The sequence below is a fragment of the Lontra canadensis genome, unplaced genomic scaffold (genome assembly GCF_010015895.1).
Source record: "Lontra canadensis isolate GAN:19392208 unplaced genomic scaffold, GSC_riverotter_1.0 scaffold35, whole genome shotgun sequence".
Taxonomy (NCBI): domain Eukaryota; kingdom Metazoa; phylum Chordata; class Mammalia; order Carnivora; family Mustelidae; genus Lontra; species Lontra canadensis.
The window spans coordinates 3,996,045-4,021,886 of NW_022631029.1; the positions used below are offsets into that span (position 1 = coordinate 3,996,045).

At 48.7% G+C, this 25,842-nt stretch overlaps 1 protein-coding gene across 3 annotated transcripts in view; it reads left to right on the top strand.

Moving 5' to 3' along the window:
* The first annotated feature begins 16,904 nt into the window (after positions 1-16,904).
* The window catches only part of GATAD2A (GATA zinc finger domain containing 2A), a 103,106-nt gene continuing 94,168 nt past the window's right edge, over positions 16,905-25,842 (top strand). For all 3 annotated transcript variants that reach the window (XM_032867773.1, XM_032867778.1, XM_032867780.1), the window contains exon 1: positions 16,905-17,220. The gene's annotated coding sequence lies outside the window, so the exon portion shown is untranslated. The remainder of the gene's footprint in view (positions 17,221-25,842) is intronic.

Consider the following 25,842-nt stretch of genomic DNA (forward strand, 5'->3'; position numbering starts at 1 on the left):
TTACACAGTGTCATAACTAAGTGGTTAGGAAGACCAGATTAAAAACTCCAAGCCTTTCAGTGTACAGCAATGCAGGGGAGCAGCAGAAAGATCCCTGTTGGCAGGTAAATTACTGAAAGCTATTCTGACTCTCGTATGTTCCTCCCACCTCCTCTTGGGGTCCTCAGGGCCTGTAGGTTTGGGGGACTGGGCCGGGAGGCCCCAGGTTCGCTGGCACGCACGTGCACATCGCTGCCTCCCCCGTGCTGGGTGTTTGCAGTCATCCACGGGTGAAGCGAGGGTCCTCTCCCTGGGGTAAGCACTCCCCACCCTATTATCGGGAACACTGGCAAGGAAATCAGAAAAGGGCTGCCTGGTGCAGTGGGTAAATTTGTTGATTGCATTGTTTCTGTTTCGTTAAGGGTTTTTAATAAGTATGTTTGGCATATTGTCTTTTAATGGGTTTGTAATATCTTATGGTTTTAGCAGCCTGTAACTTCAGCTGGTGCTTTTAATCAGGAAAAAAATTTTGTAAATACAAAACATTGTTTAAAAGACATAACCATAGAACATAGATTCCCGTTTGTGGATTTCTTTTCCTATATATTCAAAGTAAAATAATTTGTAGGAGCCATCACTCGCTTTGTCTTTGTCGCGTTGTCCCTTGTGTGCACCACTCCAGAGACCGCTCTTGCCCTCTTCCCGGGGCAGTGGGGGGCCGCTTGGTGAGTGGGCATCAGGGGGTTCTGCAGACCAACAGAGCCCAGCCCCCAGACTGGAGGACCTGGTGGAAACCTGAGTCCTCTCCTCTACTGATGATGTTCCTCCAGAACAGCCTCGCCTGGAGGAGAGTGGACCCCTAGGACCTCAAACATTTGGCCCACAGCTGCCTGTTGCTGGCCCTTACCCCAGACACGCTTGCTCACCTAGTGTCCTATTTCCTGTGTTCCTAGAAAACACATCAGCCAGCCTCCATGTGCGTAGGGTGGTTTGGTTTTTGTGGGCTTTTTTTTTTTTTTTTAATTTTTATTTTCTTTTTGACGTGAAAGTCACATAAAATTAACCATTTAATGCGTACAGTTCAATGGCACTAAATACCTCCACCGTGTACAACCAACACGTGTCTAGTTTCAGCATATTTTCATCAGCTCAAAAGGAAACCCTGTCCCCATTAACTGTCAGTTCCACTCCCCTTCTCTCCAACCCCTGGCAGCCTCTAATCTGCTCTCTGGCTCTGATTTGCCAGTTCTGGACATGTCATAAATGGGATCATACGCGTGGCCTTTCAGGTCTGGCTTCTCTCACTCGACATGACTTGAAGGTTCACCGACCTAGCATGAATCAGAATTTCATTCCCGAAAGCTGAATAATACTACACTGTGTAGACGGACCAGCTTGCTTACGGATTCATCCACTGGTGGGCGTTTGGGTTGCTGCTTCCTTTTAACTGTTGTGAGTAGTGCTGCTGTTGGGAATGTACCCCTACACATTTTTTAAACGTGTTTTCAATTCTCTTGGGTTGTGCCTTGTTTTTAACGTGCAGAGATGGTGCCTGGCTGCCACCCACCCTTTGTCAAGGCCCTTGTGTTGCTCTCATCACTGTGCCCCTCACGACACCAACGTGCTCTCAACTGCTGACTAATAGGGGCGTGTCTGAGCTCTCCTTTGGGCCATGCTCCTGAGGCAGAACCACTGGCCACTGGGTGTATCAGGGATTCCACAGGCCCTGCCAGGAAGAACTTCCCCTAACAGTGATCCCACCCCTGCCCTATACCCAACAACCCAGCCATAAATGGCTTCGTCATGGGGTGGACTGCCTGCCCTATTGGTATTGGTATGGACATCGTTCTTCCCACCTTAAGTTTCACAGCCTTTCTGCAAGAATCACATCCTGAGCCTACCCAACCAGAGCACAGCCACAAATCCACCATGTGACAAGCCACTCACCAGCAGGCATGTGGCCACCAGCTGGGATCACGTGTGGCTAGTAAGCCAGTCCGGAGATGGCCACTGTTTGACAGGAAGTAGGCTCATTTGGGTGCTGCAGAACAATGCCCTGGTTGAGTAAATCAGCAGTTCCAGAAAACTTTCCACGAATTGCCAAATCTTAATGAACAAAGAGTGGGTGTTGGAGTCCTAGGTTTTGGGGAATGTCTCGGGTAAAGCCGAGCAGATTCCTTTCAGCAGGACTGGTCAGCACAAATGGACGCAGTATGGAGAAGCTCTGCGGGTGTGCAGGACACACTCAGGAAGTGGACGACGAACACGGGAAGTAGTCACAGGATGGAGGAGGACAGGAGTGGGCCTTGTAGACGCCAGTGGGTGGCCAGGGCAGCTGGCCCAAGCACTGAGTAGCTGTCCTTCACACACACACCCCCCCCATCCTCAGAAATCCTGTCACTCCACCCATTTCTGGCTATCTCCACTGCCCCTCCCCAAGTCCTGGCCACATCTCCCACCTGGATGTTGTCCAACCTCCTCCCTGAATGGTCCCAGAACACTCTGTGTGCTTGCTCCCACGTCTCTGCCTGCCAGGGGCCCTCTCCCCGTGGCTCCTCCACTCAGAAGACCAGCATCAGCCAGGAATGTCCTGGCTCAGGCCTGGCACATGCTGGCACTTCCAGGGGACAGCTCAGGAGGAAGAACACAGGCAGTTCTGGCAGACGCCTCCGTGGACACCTGCCTATGTTGTCTGCAGGTGGCAGCACACTCGGTCGATGAGCCTGCCCCCCCCCACCCCGGAAATGCTAACAGGACCCTACTGTACTGCAAGGGAGTGTGAACTTCACAGCCCCAGGCCAATGGGCACTGGGGGGTCCTGAAAATGATCACAGTGTGTATTGGCTTCGTTTGGCCTAGCCGAGCCCGTTAGACTGACATTTTCCCACAAAGAAGGCTACTCAGGGAGAGGCAGGCAGTCTTGCCTCTGTGGTCCTGTCTGTCCAGCACCTGGCATGGCTTCCTTGATTTGAACCACACTGAGACAACCCCAGTCAGTTCAGACGTGCCAACTGGACTCAAGAGGCTGAGGGGCTTACTGGGGTCAGAGGAGGGTTGGGTGTCTCCTGAGGTCAAGGAACAGAGGTGGGGGGCGGTGGAGAGGGAGCTGGACTCTGAGGGCCACAGGGACTCCACTCCCTCATCCCCCACCCTCTCCAAGGTCTGCTGCTGGTCCCCAGAGAGCCGGGGGGTGGGGAGGAGGAGGACTGCTGAAGAATTCAAAAATTCATTTCACCCCCAGGTCATGCTCACATTCTGAGATTACAATGCAGTTGGTTGGGAAAAGGAAAGAAAGATTCATTTCTATGTTAATTTGATTTCCTTAGCACTTTGATATTTTGGGTACCTTTTTCGAGGACCAGAAAATAGATAAAGGGACTATTACAGTGGTACTTTATGAAAAATACCATACTCCCCATGAATTACAGCTGCTACGATATATGGCATTTTTAAAATCATAGCATTTTTACACTAGATTAGAAGTTTGTGGGAGAGAGATCGGCACCATTTGCCCCATCCTTGTCGTATATATTCCAAACAGCCCTCTGAAACACAGCTCTCTAGAGATGGGCCACTTTGTCCGCGTGCATTTTTGTTTTGTGTTGAGTGTCATTTCCAACCACGATTCCGCACACTCAGTGTCTGCACAACACGGAGTTGAGGTTCCACCGGCAGTTAGTCACACTCTGTCCAGAGTGAGCGTGTGGCCCTGACAAAACTCTGCTACTTTCGAGTTCTGCACACAGATGCTCCCCTAAAGGGTTAAGTACAAACTGCTCAGAAGTAAGGCTTTGAACCGGAAGTGTATCTCCTACTCCTTCTTCATCTGCATGTGTCACCAGTTGCTGTGGGCAGCTCGGCCTGCTCCATCCTCGGCCACCAGGGGGCGCGGCGGCTCGGGCAGAGTTCCCACCAGTTTGGGCCGACGGGACTCCTGGGCAGGATGGGCTGAAAGTTGCCAGTCCCCAGTGCGGCCTGGCCTTGTCCTCATTTGCAGGGATGTGGAAAAACCTACACGGCAGAGTCTCTCAGTTCCTCTCCTGTATCACGTGGGAGAGGAGATACTGATCTCCCAAGTGTTAGGGCTACAACATTCCCTCCTTTGCTTGCCGAACAGCTATTTGGCCCTTACTGGATGCTCAACGTGGGGGACACAGCAGGAGCCATTTCTGGCAAAGTCCCTGCCCTCAGGGAGTGGACATTCTACCAGGAGTCTGACCATGGGCCTCAAGTAAGAGTGAGCCATGCCCCACTTGTGAGATGAGACCAGCACACTGTAGGATGGGAAATCAGGAACAGGTGGGGGACATTGTAACAGGACAGAGGGGAGACCTCCCTCAGCCAGCCAGTCAGAGCTGGATGGATGTTTCAACTTCTACTACGTAGACACCAAGACTGTGGGAAGGGGATGGGCTGGCCCTGGTGTCTGGCTATTCAAGAGGATACTGGGTGGGCATGGGAGCTGCCAGCCCTCCGGCGGCATTCTGGAGGCAAGGGGCTGCCACACAACACCTTGAGTACCGCTGATGCCTGGGTCATGTCTGGGAGACATGAATGGGTGGGGAAAGTAGCTGAGCCCCCACTTCCAGAAAAGGGATCAAATCCCTGGATCTCTTCAGGTCCTTCTCCCCCCGCCACACTCAGGCCAATATCCCAGAAACAAACTGGGGGTGATGGTGTTGCAAACCGGGCTAGATGTGCAGAGGAGTGTGGGTCAGACAGTGGCAATGACAAACATGGGGTCATTACTCCCTTGTATAATGTGGACTCCCATCGGCAGGTGACCAGGGTCCGGGGCACTCCTGACATCACCACAAACTAACCAGATGCTTCAGAGGCAGGTCCCTGATCTGAGGACTCCTACCACACTGCTTCCTGAGCCACCCCCTCCCCAGGAAAAAGGAATTCATCTCTTAAAAGGGTTCTTCCTGCCTCCAGAACGTTCCCCTGTCTTCTGGTGCCAGCAGAAAGAAGTCCCAGCTGGGCCACACCCAAATCCCTCATTCACAGGATCTGTTTCTCTCTCGGCATCTAGTTCTCCTCAGACCCAAAAGCTTAAGGAGATTATTTTTCAGGGATTATTTACCCCTCCCTGACTGTGTCCTGAAATGGCCACAGGCCACACCTGTGGTTGGCCTGGCTGTGGGACAGCCACATGCCTTGACTCCAGAGGGCAAGGCCAGGTGGACTTTGCACACAGAGATGCCACGGCAGTGTCCACTCAGTCCCTGGGATGGGAAGAGCAACCCATGGCCATATCATCTCTCTCTGGATTCTTCCAACCTTCACACCTCGCCTTGGTCCTCACAGCCAGTGAGGACAGTGGATGAGTGCTGGACACGCTCCCCTCCCTTCTCTTAACTCCCACGAAAAAGGCCAGGGGGTCTGGGTGGCTCAGTGGGTTAAGCCTCTGCCTTCAGCTCAGGTCATGATCTCAGAGTCCTGGGATAAAGCCCCGAATCAGGCTCTCTGCTCAGCGGGGAGCCTGCTTCCCCCTCTCTCTCTCTGTCTGCCTCTCTGCCTACCTGTGATCTCTCTCTCTCTCTCTGTCAAATAAATAAATAAAATCTTAAAGAAAAAAAAAAAGGGCAGAACTTAGATCTGTCTGAGAAACAGAATACAACATGATACACATTTGTGAAGCAGAGAACGCCGGAGTCATTTCAATCCATGCTATGTGGGCATCTAACAAGAGTCGGGGCACCCAAAAGGATCACCGGTTCAAGGTCACAATTTGGGGCCAAAGTGGATTTTTGAAGCTGGTTCATCTCTCTCTCCCGATCCACACCAGATTCTAACCTTCACATTTCACCAGTTCTTCCAATGACACCAAGCTATGGGGTTATGTGAAATGAATGACTCAAACCGGACTGACTCTTAGTGGCGACGTGGCACATGGAAGAGACTCTGACGTTCTCAGATAGGTTTATACTAAAGGACTCTCCATCATTGATCTGAAATTCAAATCTGAGTGGGCGTCTTCTGTTTTCATTTGCTAGGTCTGGCCACCCAGGAGGCTCCATAATATCCTTGAATAAGAGAACATAGGCCCGCGATCCGAAAGCTGGAAGTTGACTGAGTCCAAATAAGGAGTTTTACTGGTGGGAAACAGAACTCCTAGGGCTCTGCAGTACCCTTCCTTCTTCCCATCAGAATAAAATCCCACCTCCTCCCAGGCCCAAAATATCAGCCAGCCTCTCCCACCTCTTCCCTGCCCACCAGCTTGCCAGCTGCTCTGTCCCGTACTCGGTGTCACCTGTGGCACCCACTATTCCCCTCTGCCCAGAATGCTTGTTTCCGGTTTGACTCTGTAAGATCCAGGTTTCTGCCCAAATCCACCTGCTTGCAAGCCCATGACTCCTACCCTGGCCAGAGCCCTCCCCAGTCACTGTGTCACACCCTTGATTATTTTTCTTCATCATCATCATCATCAGTAGTTGGAATTACCTTGTGCATTTCTTTGTCAGTCTGTCCCTTCCCACTCGCCTTGCTCACCACAGCATCCAGACCCACGATCACGGGTCTCTGAGTATCCATGGGTGACCACTCCAATCAGGAACCTGGGCCTTGCACCAAAACTCCTGCCATGGCACCCAAGTCCCCCTATGCCACAAGCTCCCGGCTCTCAGCATCACCTGGAGCAAGAACGAAGGTTGCCAAGACCAGGCAGCTCGAGACACTCCTATACTAGTAAGAAAGGTAAGTTAATCTCTAAATCTAAGCAAAAGTTGGGTTTCAGCGTTTTCCAACACAGGACATGTAGAAATGAATACCCTTGCTCCAAGGATCCTAGCACCTTCCCCAGTGCAGGAGCTTCTAGGGCTTTCTATGGTGGACAGCAATCTCAGTCACATTCCAGAGGCTGAAACCAAACCCCACAGGACAGTCCTGAATCACTGATTGAGGCTGGTGACTTGAATCTGTGGTTTGAAGCATTGCCCACCAGATTCCTTGTTTTCAGTTTAAGAGATCAGAGTCTGACATCACACAGCCTGTGGGCGAGGAGACCGGAGGCCCGAAGTTCAGGGCGAGAGAGAGAGAGAGAGAGAGAGAGAGAGAGATGCCTTCTCTCTGGTGCCTTTGCCCACTGCTCTGCCTCAGGGTGTCTGACCCTTTTTAGGAGCTCAATAAACAACGGCATAAGTTAATATACAAACAGATATGTGACCTTTTGAAAGGTTAGAACCAAAAGAACAAAATGAGATGGAGATACTAGGAATCCCCTTTCATTCCAGGCCCCCTTGCGGGGCTCACCTTGCTCACCTGTCCACTGCCAGCCCTGTGCCCCTCTACAGGGGAGAAAGAGGAGAATCTGGGCTGACCAGGTCTGTTTCTATAGTTTTTAATTCATCTGGGGGAAAAAAATCTTTTTCTTCCAGCTCTCTTGCCTATGCTTCAGCAACAATCCAGGAAAAAATTCTCATAAAGAAGACCAGAGCCTTGGTGATCAGATGTGTCAGAGGCGGAGCAACAGGAAGGACAAGGCTGGCCCAGTCTGGGTGGAAGCCAAAGGCAGGGAACCTTGGTGGCTGCTTCCCTGCAGACTGGCCCAAAGGCCTTAACATGGAGGATGGAAGCCAGTCAGCAGCGGCAGGTGGCGACAGCGACAGGGAAACCTTCCTTGCTAAGGCACATGTGTGACCCTTGGGGCATAGCCCTTGAGGGCTCAGAGCTCCTTGGGGACTGCTGAATTCCACCCAAGACAAGAGCACAAACTCTGGACCCCCAAGCTGTCTGTTCTTCCCCTAGAGCTTAAATAAGCAGGAAAGCGCAGTGAATGTCTGGCCTTGGAGACTGAGTCAGGCTCGGCTCAGAGACCAGCTTGGCCGTCTCCTCGATACAGAGCTAATTCACACCCTCTGCCGGCCCTCCTCCCTTGGGAAATGTAGAAGAAGGTGGAATGGCTGATTTCTTAACTTCCTCTCTGCTCTGACGGTCCCAACGTGGGACTATCCACATGAAGAGGGGACACAGAGAAAAAGAAAGGAGGAGGCATTTCCAAGATGATGGGTGACCCGGGCAGTTGTTGTTTATAGGTAATTGGCCATGTGTATATATATATATATTTTTAAAGATTTATTTATTTATTTATTTGACCCAGAGAGAGAGATATATCACAAGTAGGCAGAGAGGCAGGCAGAGAAGAAGGGGGAAGCAGGTTCCCTACTGAGCAGAGAGCCCGATGTGGGGCTCGATCCCAGGACCCTGAGATCATGACCTGAGCTGAAGGCAGAGGCTCAACCCACTGAGCCACCAAGGCACCTGGCCATGTGTATGTATATGTGTATTCATTACATATATACTGAGGAATATGGCGCTAATCTTCTGGGAATGTATTATCTAATGGAGATAAGAAAGGAAGAAAGAAGGGCACCTGGGTAGCTCAGTTGGTTAAGCATCTGCCTTCGGCTCAGGTCATGATCCCAGGGTCCTCAGATAGTCCCCCACATTGGGCTCCTTCCTCAGCAGGGAGCCTGCTTCTCCCTGTCCTCTACCTGTTACTCCACCTGCTTGTGCTCTATCTCTGTCAAATAGATAAATAAAATAAAATAAAATAAAGGGGTGGGGGGAGAAGGGAGAAGAGGGAGGGAAAAAGGAGAGAAGGAAGGAAGGGGACACTTTTGTGGTGAATTAATGCAAAATACACAAAACCTAAAGGATTATAAACAGAAAATATTAGTCACCAACACATTCGTGGCCCCAGCAGGTAGAAAGGCTTGACTGGAGTCAGGGATTTTGTTCTTCACTCTGGCACCTTCCCACCTTCCCACGCTGCAGCCCAAAGAGCTGCGACCATACCCAGGTCTAATCTGAAGCAGCCGGGAGGACTTTGGGGACGGTGTGGGCAACTGCAAAGATTTCAAGATTGGAATTCAGACTGAGGTTCTGGTTTTATTTATTTGTGACCCTGGCCAAATAAAAATCCCTGAGCCTCAATTGTATCTCCTCCAAAATGGGGCACTATCCCTTGACCCCAAATAACTACTAAGAGAGGGGGAGGCAATAAGGGGTGACAGAAGCTGGCTTAGGCAAGGGCAGCATGCAGAACCAGCCCTTTTCAAATCATGACCCACGGTCTACCGACTGTGAGCTCTCCAGGAGGTGAATGGTTGTTCTTAGAATTAAAGAAAACAGGGGTGCCTGGGTGGCTCAGTGGGTTAAAACCTCTGCCTTCCGCTCAGGTCGTTGATCTCAGGGGTCCTGGGATCGAGCCCCGCGATCGAGCCCGTAATTGGGCTCTGCTCAGCGGGGAGCCTGCTTCCTCCTCTCTCTCTGCCTGCCTCTGCCTACTTGTGATCTGTCTGTCAAATAAGTACATTTTTAAAAAATCTTTAAGAATTAAAGAAAACAGACCATGTCACAAAGGAAGTTTGTGAGAAGAAAGACTTTGAGTGCCAGGGTCTTGGGATCGAGCCCCGCATCGGGCTCTCTGCTCAGTGGGGAGCCTGCTTTCTCCTCTCTCTCTCTCTGCCTGCCTCTCTGCCTACTTGTGATCTCTGTCTGTCAAATAAATAAATAAAATCTAAAAACAAAAACAAAAAACAATAGGAAAGGTTTAGCAAAATCCTCTAGTTGAAAAAGAATTTTTGTAAGAGAGAAACTAATCACAGAATCTCTGTTGACATCTTGAGGCATTCTGATGTCCCATGGAATCCAGAGTGGGAAATTTTGTGCAGATCAACGTATCCCCATGGAGGGTGGGTGGGAATCCATTCCAAAACACCCAGTGGATGCCTGAAATCACAGACAGTACTGAACACTGTATATACTATAACTTTTTCATATACATACATACCTACCATAAAGTTTGGTTTATAAATTAGAAAGGCATGACAATAACTGATAATAAAATAGGGGCACCTGGGTGGCTCAGTTGGTTAAGCATCTGCCTTTGGCTCAGGTCATGATCCCAGGGTCCTGGAATCGAGCCCTGTGTTGGGCTCCTTGCTCAGAGGGGAGTCTGATTCTCCCTCTGCCTGCAGCTCCCCCTGCTTGTGCTCTCTCTCTCTCTCTCAAATAAATAAAATACTTAAAAATAAAAATAAATAAGATAGAATCATCAGAATATAAATAATAAAAGTTAAGTGTATTTGGTGTCTCTTTCACATTCTCTCTAAATATCTTATTGTATCATATTTATCCTTCTTCTTGTGATGATGTGAGATGATACAATTCATACAGGATGAGATGAAGTGAGGTGAATGATGTAGGCATTGTGACAGCACCGGGCTACTATTGCCGTCCTAACAATACCTTAGAAGGAGGATCGTCTGTATCCAGACCAGCATTTATCCTCAGGGAACTGAACCACAGAAAGCGAAACCTCAGGTAAAGGGGTTATGACACATTCCAGGAAGAAACTGGAGTGAAGGGAGGGTCAAAGAGAAGAAAGACTTTGAGTGCCAAGCCAAGATTCAACCTTTGGTGATGGGCAGCTTTAGAAAATTTCTTCTTCTTAATTATAAAACCAATAGAGTACAGTCTCCTTGAAAATGGAAGTTTTTCAAGTAGGGGTATGACATGGTTCTTGATTTAAGAGAACTCCGTCTAACAGTTTGTGTGTAATTGATTATGAGAGAGTCACTCAGAGCATTTTTGGGAACGGGTGGTAGTGACAGAAATCAAAGGAACAGAGAGAAAACCAAGGGGACAAATTATAATGTTGAGCAACTAACTGAGTTTGATGAGTGATGTTAAAGAAATCTCCAAATATTTAAGAGCTTTCAACCTGGAACACCAGAAAGGTAATGTTAGTGCAGAAGAAAAGAGTGAAAAAGGGAATTTGGTTGAAAGGATAAGGTCCCTCTCTCTTTCTCTGCCACTGTGGTGTGTGCAGCTGATTCTGTGCACAGATCTCATGTCTTTTTGTACAACTTTTAGGATCAACTTCCTGGTTAAGAAACAAAATAGAATCATTCCGTTCCCCATGGATTTTTATGAAAACTGGTAATAAAATCAAGAGTAACTCAAGAGGAGACACTGAAGAAAGACGAAACTCAATCTATAAGGAATCACTTATGAGATGACATACATATTTATACTGTATCAAGGTCACTAACATCTTACCATGTCATGTTGAAAAGGTCACCACTCTTCTCTGAACAGTTGGATGTGTTTTATTAGGAAAATATATATATTTTTTCTCTGTTTCTATGCTTCTGCCTGAGTAGGTTGGTTCAGTAGTTAATATATGAGAACTTTTCTTTGGAAAAAAAAAGAATGGAGAATGGGTCAAAGAGAGAGACATCAAATTTTGTCTGAAATACATTTAGCTGTTGGGTTTCACTCACATCTCACCTGGAGGGGAAGGAGATCCTGGACAGGAACTCAGGTGGACTGGAAATACAAATCTGGGAGTTCCTGAGTTCCACTCCTTGAAGGGATTCATTCTCTGAAGAAACATCGAAGGCACAGAGTAGTAGCAAGAGACGAGCAGCCTGGCAGGATTCCAGGTAGAAGTTGGATGAAGACAGAACAGGAGACCAGAAGAGGCAAGTTCTCCAGAAGCCGTGAAAGACATTTCAAGGAGTAGGGAGTGTTCTCTAGATGCTGGAGGTTGGAGAAAATGCAGACCGAGAAGAGCTCCTCGAAGAGAATCACTGAGTTCTCAGTAATCCGAGAGAAGGATTTTAGTGGCAGGATTAGACACCAGCCCGACAGGGAAGAAGGAATGGCAAGGGAATGGAAGTAGTGGCCAGATTCACAGGTGTGATGTGCATGTCGCTTGGAGGCAGAGAGGCAGTCACTTCGGTCCTAGGGCACAGGACTCTTGTCTCAAGGCAGAGAGAGGTTGGGGGAGGGGTCTGAAATGCAGCGGAATGAAAGCCCCGACCTGGGTTTTAGGCTCAGATGTAAGTGCTTATCTGGGATGCTAAAGGCCTTCGGATCCCACAGAACCTCAGGGGAAATTCTCCACTGGTGCCAATAACGCAACTCTTTCCCGTCCAGCACGGCAGTTGGCTCCTCCCTCTGCACACAAAGTGGCCACACATGTCAAAGATCACCTCCCTCCCATTAAGAAATTGCTTTCCATCCTGGTTGGGGAAGTAACCCTTTTGACTTAGTCTTCTAGGCTGTAGGCATGCAGGTGTAGACAACAATTTTTTTTGCTCCAGCAAAGGGTTATCACTAATCCCATTTAATTATGTCAGTAAGGACCAGGGAAGATTTGTTACTACAGTCCAGGTTTTTGACCTAGAGACTAAAAAAGCCTGGCAGAGAGGGCTCCTGGGCTCCAGCTGGACTCAATTCCAGATTTTCTAGCCATGCAACACCAATGAAATTACACTCTGCTCCCCACCCTTGAATACTTCAAGTGCTCTCTGCCTTTCTGTTGGGGGAGCAGGAGGATGACTTAGGCCACCTCTTGATTTGGTAGTGTCTATTTCTCCCTGAAAACAGACACTGAATTTTTACTATCTTTTCCCTGGGAGAACCAGGGCCAATTCCAAAGACCTGCTAAAGGATGCAGGTTTCAATAGATTAGCAATTCACATATGTGAATTTCAAAGTGCTTGGCAAACCCAAAGAATTCTGCAGTCCCACAATCTTAGGAGGCAATGACGGAAAGGGCACTTTGCTCTGGTCACTTGAACTGCCAAGTGACCCTGAAGGACTTTAACTTTTGTGCTTAGTACCCTTCCCACTGGTATTAACCAGCTGTCATTCTTCACTGTTAGTAAGCACTCTTCCTTATCCAAGACCATAACACCAGTAGGAGGATGGCACCCACCAGGCCCTCCTTTTTCTAACTATCACTGAGGCCTTGCCTTCCTTGCTGCCTGTGTAGTCACCTGGCTCAGTTCCTGTTTCCCTATTTGGATGTGAATGTCACTTAGCCAGTTTGCCCACATGATTTCCCAGACCCAGGAAGGGATACGCCTTGATGCCGAGAGATGCAATCGTTACTACCACTGTGGAAAGGACAGCCATCCTTGGTATGGGTCACATGCCCTTCTTTTCATTTTTTTGTGTCAGAAGCCGACTTGTGCCATCCATTTTGGTGGGACTTTCACTTGCTCTGATGAATGCCCATTTGCCTTGGACTCTTCCAGGATACAATTTCCCAGCCAAATGGGGCTCTTGTTTATGTTTAGGATTCCAGACTTCTCAGACATCCCTTAATCCAACATCTCTGCCTCTAGGCAATGCCTTTTTCCAGAGAAAAAAGAAATTCTGTACATTCTTAAAATAAAAAGGTGAAACATAATTATAGGTCCTGACATTTCTAGGGATCAGTCTGGAAATTACACAAGACAACCCTGAAATAACCTGAAATAACCTTGCAATCTCCCTTTGACAAAGTTAATTTCAGTGGCCTTGACCCTGGTTATGGTCCCCCACCTGGCCCTTTGCTCTTGGAGTTAGGGGGCTCTAGCAGATCTATATCCAAAATCTTCCCACGGCTTGCCTGAGAGAGAGATAAGGCTCAGGAAGTTTTTGATTCCTAACATGTCTCAACTTGGTATAAGGACTGAAGGGGATAGGTCCCTCTTCTCCCCTTTCCAGTATGTAGGCCCAACATGAGATTAAAGCAATGCAAGCTTAGGATCCAGCCATAGAGCAGCAGTGGGATGTGAACAAGTCACAGGGGCCCTGTAGGTCTCTCCATTTCTCATGTATGAAATGAAGCTTTGGACAATGAGTTCCTCTTTGATCCCAGTTCAACTCAGTCACTATAAAAGCACTGAGAGACTACTTAAACGAATAAGGCTGGATCCCTGCTCTCAGAAAGCATCCTGCTTAGTGGCTGGAATGAAAGGGAAAGCTCCTGAATCCTACTGTGCTCCATACACCGTACACTCTTCTCCCTGCAACTTTGAGACTGGTGTTCTCATTTTTGACAGGGCTGAGGAAAGTAACTGGCCTAGCTCCTGTGGGTTCAGCTACAGTTCTGGTAGTCACCAAATTCTGAGTGGTTATTGTCCACTGAGACCGGCTCAGACACTTGCAGAATGTGGTCTAAGTGTTACAACAGAGGTGCAAACAAGTGGCTCTGGGAACAAGTTGTCTTCATGTTTCCAGTGGCTTCCTTCTCTAGCCAAGGACTCTGTCAACCTTGCCACTTGAGTCCAGGCTGAGTTCAGGGAAATCAGGCCCCACAGGGCTGCCCACCAACCTCCCATTTTTGTGACTCTCAGAATTTATCCTTTACTTTTCTTCCAGGAATGTTAGCCCACTTGTAACAATCTTTTCCACCACCGCTTCATGGTTTACAAAACAGTTTCACATCATTATCTCATTTAATCACATTCCTACAATATCTTCTTGGTATCTCTTTAGTATAACATTCTGCCTTGCCTGACAGGCCTGTTTCCCTTTATAGTATTCATCTTGGCTCACAAAGTTCCATCCTATAATTTAGGAATCTCAGTACTTTGCACGTTTCTGTGTACAAAGTGGGGAGCTCAAAGTTTGCCATATTGAATCCTCACAGTGTTGTGGGCCTTTCTCTTGGCTACTCTCTTCACTCCTTTGATTCAATGGTTGGTTGGTTGTCTACTAAGGGCAAAGCTGGGTTATTTTTGTTTGTTTGTTTTTTGTTTTTGTTTATTTATAAATAATCTTCACACCCAAGGTGGGGCTCAAACTCTCAACCCTGAGATCAACAGTTGCATGCTTTTCCAACTGAGCCAGCCAGGTGTCCCAGAGCTAGGTTCTTCAAAAAAAATTTTATTTTATTATTTTATTAAAGATTTTATTTGTTTATTTGAAAGAGAGAGAATGAGAGAGAGAGCATGAGAGGTGGGAGGGTCAGAGGGAGAAGCAGACTCCCTGCTGAGCAGGACTTGATCCTGGGACTCCAGGATCATGACCTGAGCCAAAAAGGCAGTTGCTTAACCAACTGAGCCACCCAGGCACCCCCAAAAAGATTTTAATTAATTAATTAATTAATTAATTTTTAAAAATTTTATTCATTTATTTGACAGAGAGAGATCATAAGTAGGTAGAGCAGTAGGCAGAGGGGAGGAAGCAGGTTCCCCGCTGAGCAGAGAGCCTGATGTAGGGCTTGATCCCAGGACCCTGGGATCACGACCTGAGCCTAAGGTAGAGGCTTAACCCACTGAGCCACCCAGGTGCCCCAAGATTTTAAGTAACCTCTATATCCAGTGTGGGGCTTGAATTTACAACCCCAAGATCAAGAGTCCTATGTTCTACCAACTGAGCCAACCAGGCACCCCAAAGCTGGGTTCTTTGAAGGGGAAATCAGGCAAGGAGTTCAGATCAACAGGGGGAAGACAGAGGCAGGCAAAGGCCTTTGACACCTGGTGGCCCATGGTACCTCCTACAGCAGAGGTGCAAACACTGCAGTTTGAAGGACTGATGAATTTTGTCTGGGGGTGGGTGGAAAGCAGGAATGCTTCCTGGAAAGGGCCCACCCAGTAGAGAAGGAAACGAGCTAAAGAGCTCAACAGGGGACAGAATCAGGAATGGCCACAGATTTGATTGACTCTTGGGAAAGAGAAGAGAGCTGCGCCGAAAAACACTCTCAAAATAAGAGGAAAGAGGGCTAAATGGGTAGCTTTTCCAAAAAGGAAGTATTTAACTCCCCCAAAATTTTCTAGGGAAAGAGTCAAACGGTCACAGTTCCTAGGAAAAGGGGAGCCATTACTGCAACACTGACACTGCTTAGAAAAAGTTCAGGGAGCACAACCTGACATTTCTTTAGTAAAAGGGATGAGGGGGTATCAATCTCCTGCGAGTTGTCTCTGGAGAAAAGAGAGGTGCTTGAAGTCACAAGTTTCTCCTCTGGTCGGGGGAGGGACATACGACGTAGGAATTTCCTGAGTTATCTTTAGATATGAAGGCCGCGGCACACAGCCCCCACTGTCCCTCAGCCAAGGGAGGGATAGGGCCAGTGGCCCCTAATAGCGCTCAGAAAAGAGCCAGGGTCTGCTCCGCAAATACTCTGCAGGAAAGGCAGTGGACCCCAAGTTCCTCCAATTCTCCTTAGTAAAGGCGGCAAGGACCCGAAACTCTACAAATCTTCTTAGAAAACAGAGCTAGGGGTGCGAAGCTACAAAATCACCCTCATCCTGGCCACAGTGGGAAAAGCGGGCAGGGCAAGAATCGCCAAAACTTTCTTCAGGAGAGAGCCAGAGCAAGAGCCTCCAAGATTCTCTTTAGCAGAGGGGCTAGGGGCAAGATTCCTGCATTCTCCTCAGAATGGGGGCTCGGAAACGAATTCCGAAGATTCTCCTCAGAACGGGGGCCAGGGACAAGAATACCCAAGATTCTTCTCAGAAGTCGAACCGCAACTCTTGTCAGAAAAGATCCGGGCGGGCGCGGGGGTGGGTGGGGTATGGGGGGGGGGGGCAGGGCAACGAATTCCCTCGGGAACAAGGCCAAGCCAAGGGCTGCCCAGTCTTCTCAGAGCGCGCCTCACGCGGTCCCGCCCACCGCCCGGCGTAACCGCCCCACGCCCGCCCTGCCCAGGCCCTCTCCGGTGCATTGTGGGTGGGGCGCCCCTGCTGAGCACTGCGGGGAACCCCCTGCCCAGCCAGTTGTCGGCCGCCGGGCGGCCCAGCCGAAACGCCCTCCGGGGTCCGAGCGAGCCGGCCAAGAATTGACGCGTCTCCAAGTCCCCGCCCCTCGTGGCGTTCCCGCCCCGAAGCCGAATCCCCGCCCCCGAAGGTCCCTGACTGGCCCCGAGGTCCGCTCCACTCTCCTATTGGCAGATCGCTTGTCAGTCACCCCGTCCCACCTCCTCGGGGCCGCCCAGACCGCCGGCGCGGTCTCGAGGGCCAGCCGGCTCGCTCTCTCATTGGCTTTGGGGCACTGTCCATCATGAGGCTGGCCACGCCCTCCGTGGGGCGCGGATCCCCGGAGCCTCGGCCGGACCTCATTGGCCTGCGGCGCCGCCACTCGACGAGACGCGCCTCAACCCGGAAGTGTGCGAGGCGAAATCTGCCTAGCAACCGGGGAAGCCGGGCTGCGAAGCGGGCAATTTCAGTGTGAGAAGGAGCGGCGAGACCGAGCGGCGGCTCCGAGCGCGGCGAGGCGGCTCCTCCCGCCCGGGGTCAGCGCCCCGGCGCGCGCACGCGCACCCCCGCCACCCGAGCGCGCTCCGCGCCGCCCGCGCAGTCGGTCGGTCTGTCGTCCGTCGTCCTGTCGCCGCCGCCGCCGCGGGCGCCACCTGAGGGAGCCGCCGTCGCGGGACCCGAGCTGATCGGACCGGACCCCGCCTCCCGAGGCCACTCGGGGCCCAGCAGCCGCCCGCAGGGGCGCCGAGCAACTTCGGTGAGTGAGGGGCCGGCGCCGCCGGTGGCGGGTCCCCGGCTTCCGGTGCCCCGGGCTTCTCTGGGGCTTCCGCTTCTCTGAGGGGACCATCTTCGGTGCGCGGACTCTCTTGTCTGAGGGGACCCCCGCCTCTCTGAGGGGAGACCCCCTTCTCCGAGGGACCCCCATCTCTCTGAGGGACCCCACCTCTCTGAGATACTACTTTCCTCTGAGGGACGTCCACTTTTCCGAGGGGCGCCCCCCTTCTCTGATGGACGCTCCACTTTTCTGAGGGTCCCCCTGCCTCTGCGAGGGAGCCCTCCCTCCCCCGTGCCTTTGAGGGACCCCCTCATCCCTTCTCTGAGGGCCCCGCCTCCCTGAGAGCCCCCTCCCAACTTCTCTAAGGGGACCTCTACTTCTCTGAGCGGTGCTCTGTCTCTGAGGGACCCCCTCTTGATTTCCTGTGGACCCCTGCTTCTCTCAGGAGACACCCTGCTTCTGGGGGACCCCCTCACTTCTCGTGGGGGCACACCCTCTCTGAGGAGACGTCCTGGCTTTTCCAGGGAGCCCCCACCCAGTTCTCTGAGGAGAGCCCTGCTTCTCTGAGCTGTTGTCCCTCTTACCCCTTTTTGCCCTTGCTTTGCTAAGGTGTCTCCCACTTTGCATAGGCCCCCCCCCTTTCTGAGATGCTCTCCCTGCTGCCCTCCCCTCTCCCTGGGTGACCTCCTTCTCCCAAGGGTCCCCCAACTAATCCGAGGTGTTGCTCCCTCTGTCAGAATCCCTTCTGGACGTGTTCCCCACTTTTCTGAACTATTCCCACTCTTTCTGGGACCCCCACATTTTGATAAGTGTCTTCTCTTTCCTGAGGGGGTCCCCCACTACCCTGAAACGCCCATTCATCTGACTGGATCCTTAGTTCTCAGAGGAAAAGTTCCCTACTTTCCCAAAATATTTTCTTTTAGGTTCTCCACTAATCTATGGAAGCCACAATTTTCTGAGGGGTTTCTGGCTTCTCCAGAGGTTCTCCCCCTAATGTGGGTTGTCCTTCTCCCAGGGGATCCTCAATGTCTCTTAAGTTTGCCTCCACTTTTCCAAGATATCCTCTGCTGGTGGGAAACACTGTGGGTTTCCTCACTTCTCTGAGGGGTGCCCCAGCTTCTGAGGCATTCCCCTCTCACTTGCCCAAGGACATGTCCCCCTTTCCTGAGGTGGTTACCTGCCCTATTCTCAAGGGAGAAACTCTTCTTTCATTTCGTGGATCCCCTAACTTCAAGGTTCCCCTGTTTCTTTTTTGGGCACCCTCTTCCTCTCTGGAAGAAGAGACCAGAAATGTGAACCCCCTCTTTAGTCTTCTTTCTTGCCAGATTGGAGGAGGAGTCCTTTGAACTTTTACCTCAGCTTCCAAGGACCTGGAGAATTTTGTGGCTGGAAAGGAATTCTGAGAGACAGTCAAAGAGCACTGTTTTCTCTCGTCCTTCTGAGACCTGCTAGATTTGAGGGGGGAGCAGGGGCTGTTGCCAGATGACCATCTTGGTTACTCCATTTTGAGCCATGGGCCACCACAGTGTTGTCAGGCCATTGTGGAGGCTGGAGGGACGGGGTTGGAGCATTGTCCTCCCATTATCCCCCATTATCACACTGTTAGGCTGTGGGACCGACCCACTTCCTGTCCCATCCCTCAGTCCTCCTTCTGCATAGTGTCACACACTCCCCCAAAAAGGAGAAGCAAAAACACACTCCTTCAGGTCTTCCTGCTCTGTTTTCTCTGATTCACCCCTTGATCTCTAGAGGATCCCCAGTTTGTGGGCCAATCTGGTTTGAATGGCAGGGCAAGAAGCAGGAAATGGGTCACCTTAGATCCAGGAAGGGTAGAAGGGAGGCAGAGGACTGGGTATTTGACAGTATTTCTCTAAGTTTTAGGTAACTTCAGCCTGGTCCAAAGGAAGTTTTTACATGGCTTTTACAAATCTCATGTGTGCTTCTTTTAATGGCCCACCCTGGATTCCAAATTCACTCCAGTAGCTAATTTTATCTGCTTTGCCAAATGCAGAGCTCTCTGGAGCCCAAGTAGATGAATGCTGGCATTGAGAGATGGTCCAAAGGACAGGAATGAACTCAGTTTGAAACCTGAGTAACTTGTAACCACTTCGTGTCCATGTACAAGACTCCAGCTAAAAACATGGGGAGAACGTTTTTGAAGTGGAGTTCTGAAATGTAGACTGAACTGTTTGGTTTAGCATTTCAACAACTTCTCTCTGACTCTGCTAGAACTGCAGTTCACTTAACAATGTGACTTAAGGCTGTCTCTCTCCTGTTCATTTCCATCTGGGTCTTGCTTAATTTGAGTCCTTTGTGAAGATTCCTGCCGAGGCTATAATTTGAGTTCTAAATCTGTCGGTGGACCATGTGGACACAAGTTTCAACTCGAGCTATTTTCTTCTGTGGAGAAGCGCTTGGAGAGTTTCCTAGGCCCTTTGCTCCTGGGTAGTCAAGTCCAGGCAGGAAGGTGCCTCAGACCTGGATGTTCTCCTACTGCCTCTTCCTGGTCAGTTGTAGGCACTGCCCTGAGGGGAAGGGGAAGGATGGTGGGGAGCTTGGAGTTTAGGGTTTCCTGAGACAGCGCAGAGAAGTGCTGGCACATATTTATTATTTTGAATGAAACCCGTAGGACCAGCAGGATGGGGTGTTGGAAAGGGAAGGGGGAGCTTTGAAGTCAGAAGGACCTGATCCAGGTTTTGGTCTGTCCTTCCTAGTTGTGTGGTCCTGTACAAGTTATAATGCAAAATCAGCACTTTACTAAATATTTGAGGGGTCACATATCTATGTGTGTGAAGGTGCCAACAGATGGGAAGTGCTTCTTAGACAATGAATGAATGAATCTGAGGTAATGAAAGGGAGGCAGCCAGCCTAACACCTAGCACATGGTTGGTGTGCAATAAAGGTTGACTGTCATGCTCAGGAGTTTAAGGTTCTGGTCTGGACTTCCAGACCAGGAAACACTTGATATTCTGCCAAAATTAAATGTGTCCGTAGAGAAGGAAATGTGGTATGTCTCTGGCAAAACCCATTGCTACCCTGGGTCTTCCAGCGTTTTTCTGTGTTCAGATGGGAGCTGTGAGATGGATTTGCTGTGTAGCAGGCATTTGTGTTGCCTTGGCCTTGCCTTCGGCCTCTGTAAAATGGGATAATTTGTGAGTTGAGGGCAAGTAGGGAGATGTATTACTATAATTAGACTGTAGGCAAAATAGAAGATTATAACGAACTTCAAGAGTTGTGGGAAGAAAAACGTAGATGAACTATAAACCTAAAGGATCATATGTATATTTTGGGACTGTTTAAGTGAGTGATATACAGCAGTTATTTGGTGAGTGTCTCTTCTTACACATTAGAACCTTGAAAGCAGAATGTTCTTTTGGTGTAATGGATCAGATTTGGGGACAAAAGACTGAGAAAATGATGTACAAAGGCATTTGATGTCCCATAATAATAGTGCATTGAGAGGGCCAGTGTGTGGCTTAGTGCCCATGAGGAGATCAGAGTTCACCTTGAGCTCCCAAGATCTAGAGAGCTGTAGAAGATGCTAACTCAGCCTCTGGGGGTAGGGAGGGGATAGGGGGCTAACGTGGGCAGGACACCCTTTGTTACTGTTGTTGAGAGGATTCTTTTTTAGCCATTAGTGAAAGCTCTAAAATCATGGCCAGTGAGTTGGGTCTAACCTTTTTCACTTACTAGTGTGGTGACAGATGGCACTTGCCTCTAATATCTAAAACCCAGGGGAAAATAATGGGTGAAAATCTGAACTAGGCCTCCACTGGGCTACTCCCAGGTTTGAAGGATTCCCCCCCACCTTTGAAATGATACCCTCTCCCTCCCTCTTTCCTTCCGTCTGCCTGCCTGTCTCTGTCTGTCTGTCTCTCTCTCTCAACTTTGCTATTGAGGCAAAGAACCCACCAATCTTAAGTTTCTCTTAATTCTTTTAAGGACAATAATTCCATTAAAGAAAAAGGAACAAAGTTTTATTATTTTAAAAATATAAAAAAATAAGGTAAATAACTTTAAAGGGATCACTATCCCTTTTGAAATTATGCTGTGTTTTTTTGTGTGCCACAGACGTCACTTTGGTGGATGGTGGCGCCACTACCAAGTCTCTTTTATCTAACAGGAAGTTTTTTTTTTAACCTTTTTTTTTAATTGAAAGGTCCTTACAGCAATAAAAACCCTTGGATAGTTAGAAATGATATTGATCTAGGTACATTTATTAGATGTAATGTAACATGGTTATCCGTCGGTGGGGAGCTCTAAAAGGCATGTGGGTCCCAACACTGCTCAGCTTCTAACTCTAGACGATCAACTGTTGATTTATATAACTGAAATAGCTAGGGAAGTCAGGGTTTCCTTCCTGTTGGAGACAGCACTGGAGGCATTAAATCCCTGTGGATCTTGATGATAAGAAAGAACCTGACCTCTTTGGGAACTGAGAAATAACTACTGTATGAAGTCGTTCCATCCAAATCAATGGAAGATGTTATTTTTAATTTCTAGTATTAATTTTGGCTTTATCCTCTCTGCAGCCTGGCTACCTTTGCTTATAATGGTTTGTTGTCCAAATAAAAATTTATCACTTCAGGGGTGCCTGGGTGGCTCAGTTGGTTAAACATCTGCCTTTGGCTCAGGGTATGATCCCAGGTTCCGGGGATCAAGACCCATGTCTGGCTCCCAGCTCTGCAGGAGCCTACTTCTCCCTTTCCTCCCAGCGTGTGCTTCTTCTCGCTATCTCTGTCACTATCTGTCTCTCTCTCTCTCTCTCTCAGGTAAATAAATAAATAAATAAATAAATAAAAATAAAGTCTTTTAAAAAAAAAGAATTTATCCCTTCAAACTGTCTTATAAAGGACAGTTTGAGCACTCAACTAAACTAGGTTTTCTTGTGTGGCCATAACGTAGGGCATTTTTCTCTTTTTTTTAGTTTAACTTAAATTGGATTGAAAAATAGTGTTAAATATTTTGACTCATGTAACTTCCTCTTACACCAGCAAATAATCCAGCAATAAATGTCTGTGTACCTACAGTGCACAATGCTGAGTGCTGTGGGCCTAGCAGTGAGCAGGATGGATGAAGTTAGCTTGCTTGCTTGCTTTCTTTCTTTCTTCTTTTTTTAAAGATTTTATTTATTTATTCGACAGACAGAGATCACAAGTAGGCAGAGAGGCAGACAGAGAGAGAGGGGGAAGCAGGCTCTCCACCGAGCAGTGAGCCCGATGCGGGGCTTGATCCCAGGACCCTGAGATCATGACCCGAGCTGAAGGCAGAGGCTTAACCCACTGAGCCACCCAGGTGCCCCTCTTTCTTTCTTTCTTTTTTTTTTTTTTTTGATTTTATTTATTTATTTGATAGACAGAAATCTCAAGTAGGTGGAGAGGCAGGCAGAGAGAGAGAGAGGAGGAAGCAGGCTCCCCAGTGAGCAGAGAGCCCGATGTGGGGCTTGATCCCAGGACTTTGGGATCATGACTTGAGCCAAAGGCAGAGGCTTTAACCCACTGAGCCACCCAGGCACCCCTCATTTTTTTTTTTTTTTAAGATTTTACTTATTTATTTAACAGAGAGAGACACAGCGAGAAAGGGAACACAAGTAGGGGGAGTTTGAGAGGGAGAAGCAGGCTTCCCATGGAGCAGGCTGCTCCATGTGGGGCTCAATCCCAGGACTCTGGGATCATGATCTGAGCCGAAGTCAGAGCTTAACAACTGAGCCACCCAGGCACCCTTGAAGTCGGCTTTCAGGGTGCATACATCCCAGTCACAGACAAGTAAACAAACTATGGAATGGAAGACTATTGCAGGACTTCTTTGGGACTATCCTTGGATGTTGGGAACTTGGAGTAGAGTTTCTTGGAGGGTTAGAAGTGAAACCTCACTATCCGTCTGATTTCCTCACTGGGTTACTTGCTTCTGTTTCTTCCCTCTAAAAGGAGGCAGAAATTTTGGCGTTTTCCTGGTTGATTGTTGGCTTTTGGCTCTAGTTGATCCAGGGTGATTGTGACTGTAATCTTAGAGACACAAGAGAGAATTTGGGATGGTCACTGCCAGAAGTATTTTCAGCTTTGCTCTTCTTGAAGTCGGTGGCAGTGTGTTTTTGGAATCCTGTGGTGTTTCTACATGGCAGTGCATATTACGCAGAGAGATAAACAGTTCTAAAAGCCCTTTACACCTTGTTTGAAATCCTTAAAAACAAATTCAGACAAGTAGAGTGCTTGGGTGTTGTTTATAGCCTAGGAAAGAAAAGTGAGATTTCTAATAGATTGCTTTCTTGTGTATTAGTAGGTTCTTGGCACACAGTTCCGTCTTGCCTAGGGTTCCCCCTTATACTGGGACTGGGAAAGCACTATTTTGATTTTGCTATGTTGTGGTCAGATTTGATGTGAGTCCACGGAGATCAATTATATGACAGGTGCTTTTCTTAAGGGTATTTGTGAGGGGTGGAGCCAGAGAGCAGGGGTGGGTATTCATTCAGGATACAGGCTCCAAGGGGAAGAGGGAGATTACAAGGAGAGTTTCTAGTAGTCTGTCTTCCTTTCCTTCAACCAAAATACTGACTCCGAGGTGAAGAGGCAGGCTCTGGCCGGAAGTGGGCGTGGACAAGTAATGGCAACTGTGCACATGATCAGGCTCCCACCTCTGGCTCTGCTGCCCTTGGGAAGTGGATGCTTGCTTCCTCCTCACTTCCTGTTCCTTGCCCTCCACCTCCAGCGGAGTTCCTGTGCCCCAGTTTGAGCATAGAAAACATGTTCAGATTCTCACTTTTTCCTGGTCAGCTGCTTTTTCAGAGCTGGAAGCCACCAGGGGACTTGTACTTGGCAGTTCTGGGGGTTCAGCTAGTGTACCCACAAACTTAGGATTGTCTGGCAGGGTAGACAACAGGATGGTTTCCTGTTGCATAACCACAGGAACTTGCCTACAGAGGGCTACTCTGGAGATGAATGTAGAACTCAAGGAAGCAGACATTAGAAGGTCCTTCTGCAAGAGTATGCTCCTGAAGAATGGTTTACCGTTACTTGTCTTCATTATCTTAGAACAGTACCCTCTATGGAGTAGAAGCTTCCGAGTTAGAAAGACTTGGGTTTGTATCCAGATTCTGCCACTTGCTGGCTCTGTGACCTCAGGAAAGTGGCTTTATTGCAAATGGCCTAACTTCTTTGAGTCTCAGTTTTTCATTTGTGAGGTGGGGATGATAAGAATGAAGCATGTGGCCAGATTGTTGTAGGTGTCCAATAAAGGTAGTTGTTATGGAATCATATAAAAGCTTACTGACCCTATTAAGATTGGCACCCAAGTTTGGATAGCTACCTATGGCAGTTTATACTGTCTGAGAGCAAACCAGTCCACATTGGGACTACAAGCTGGGTCTAACCGAGGACCGATGATCTAGAGGTTCCCAGATTGGCAGATTTTTCCCATTGAGTTTCCTCAGCTCATTGTGGCTTTACGCTGCTGTGCATTGATTGCCTTTGTATATTTATTATATGGACTTGCAGTGCCCCCTGAAGCATGGATAGGGTAACTGGGAAAAAGACCCAAATTGGAGGGTGAGCAAAGGGGGGCAATAGGGAGAGCTACTTGTTAGGTGGCTAGGCATTCTGGGGATTGGAATAGCATGGGCTGGGGCAGGGACCTGGAAGTGAAAAGCAACCTGGTGAGTTCTCTTGACCTGAGGAGGTTATGAACATCTGAAAATCAGAGTTTGAACTGAACACCTTTGGCAAGAAAAGTCCAGTTACCTTCAAAGGTAGGAAGTTTTATAAAATGTGCCACAGTAGGATTCAGAATTGAACTCAGATTAAAATAATGTTTATTTATTTTTATTTTTTTAAAAAAGATTTTATTTATTTATTTGACAGACAGAGATCACAGGCAGACAGAGAGGCAGGCAGAGAAATAGGAAGGGAAGCAGGCTCCCTGTGGAGCAGAGAGCCCTATGCGATGCAGGGCTTGATCCCATGGTCCTGGGATCACGGGATCACGACCTGAGCTGAAGGCAGAGGCTTTAACCCACTAAGCCACCCAGGCACCCTGAAAATAATATTTAAATTGAGCTCTTAGTAAGCATTGTCAATCAGAAATATCAGTGATGTCTAGTGAAATCAGACCAAACTTGGACTCTATTTTTAAGAGTATGTAGTCTATGGGGCACCTGGGTGGCTCAGTGGGTTAAAGCCTCTGCCTTCGGCTCAGGTCATGATCCCAGGACCCTGGGATTGATCCCTGCATCGGGCTCTCTGCTCAGTGGGGAGCCTGCTTCCCCCCCACCCTCTCTTTGCCTGCCTCTCTGCCGACTTGTGATCTGTCAAATAAATAAATAAAATCCAAAAAAAAAAAAAAAGAGTATGTAGTCTACATGAAATTCAATCACCTAAGGAGCTTTAAGAGAACAAATTTGGGGGGTGCCTGGGTGGCTCAGTGGGTTAAAGCCTCTGCCTTCAGCTCAGGTCATGATCCCAGGGTCTTGGGCTCTCTGCTCAGTGGGGAGCCTGCTTCCCAGCCCCCCCCATCTCTGCCTGCCTCTCTGCCTAATTGTGATCTCTGTCAAATAGATAAATAAAATCTTTAAAAAAGAGAGAGAGAACAAATTTGGGCAGACTGCTTCTCAGT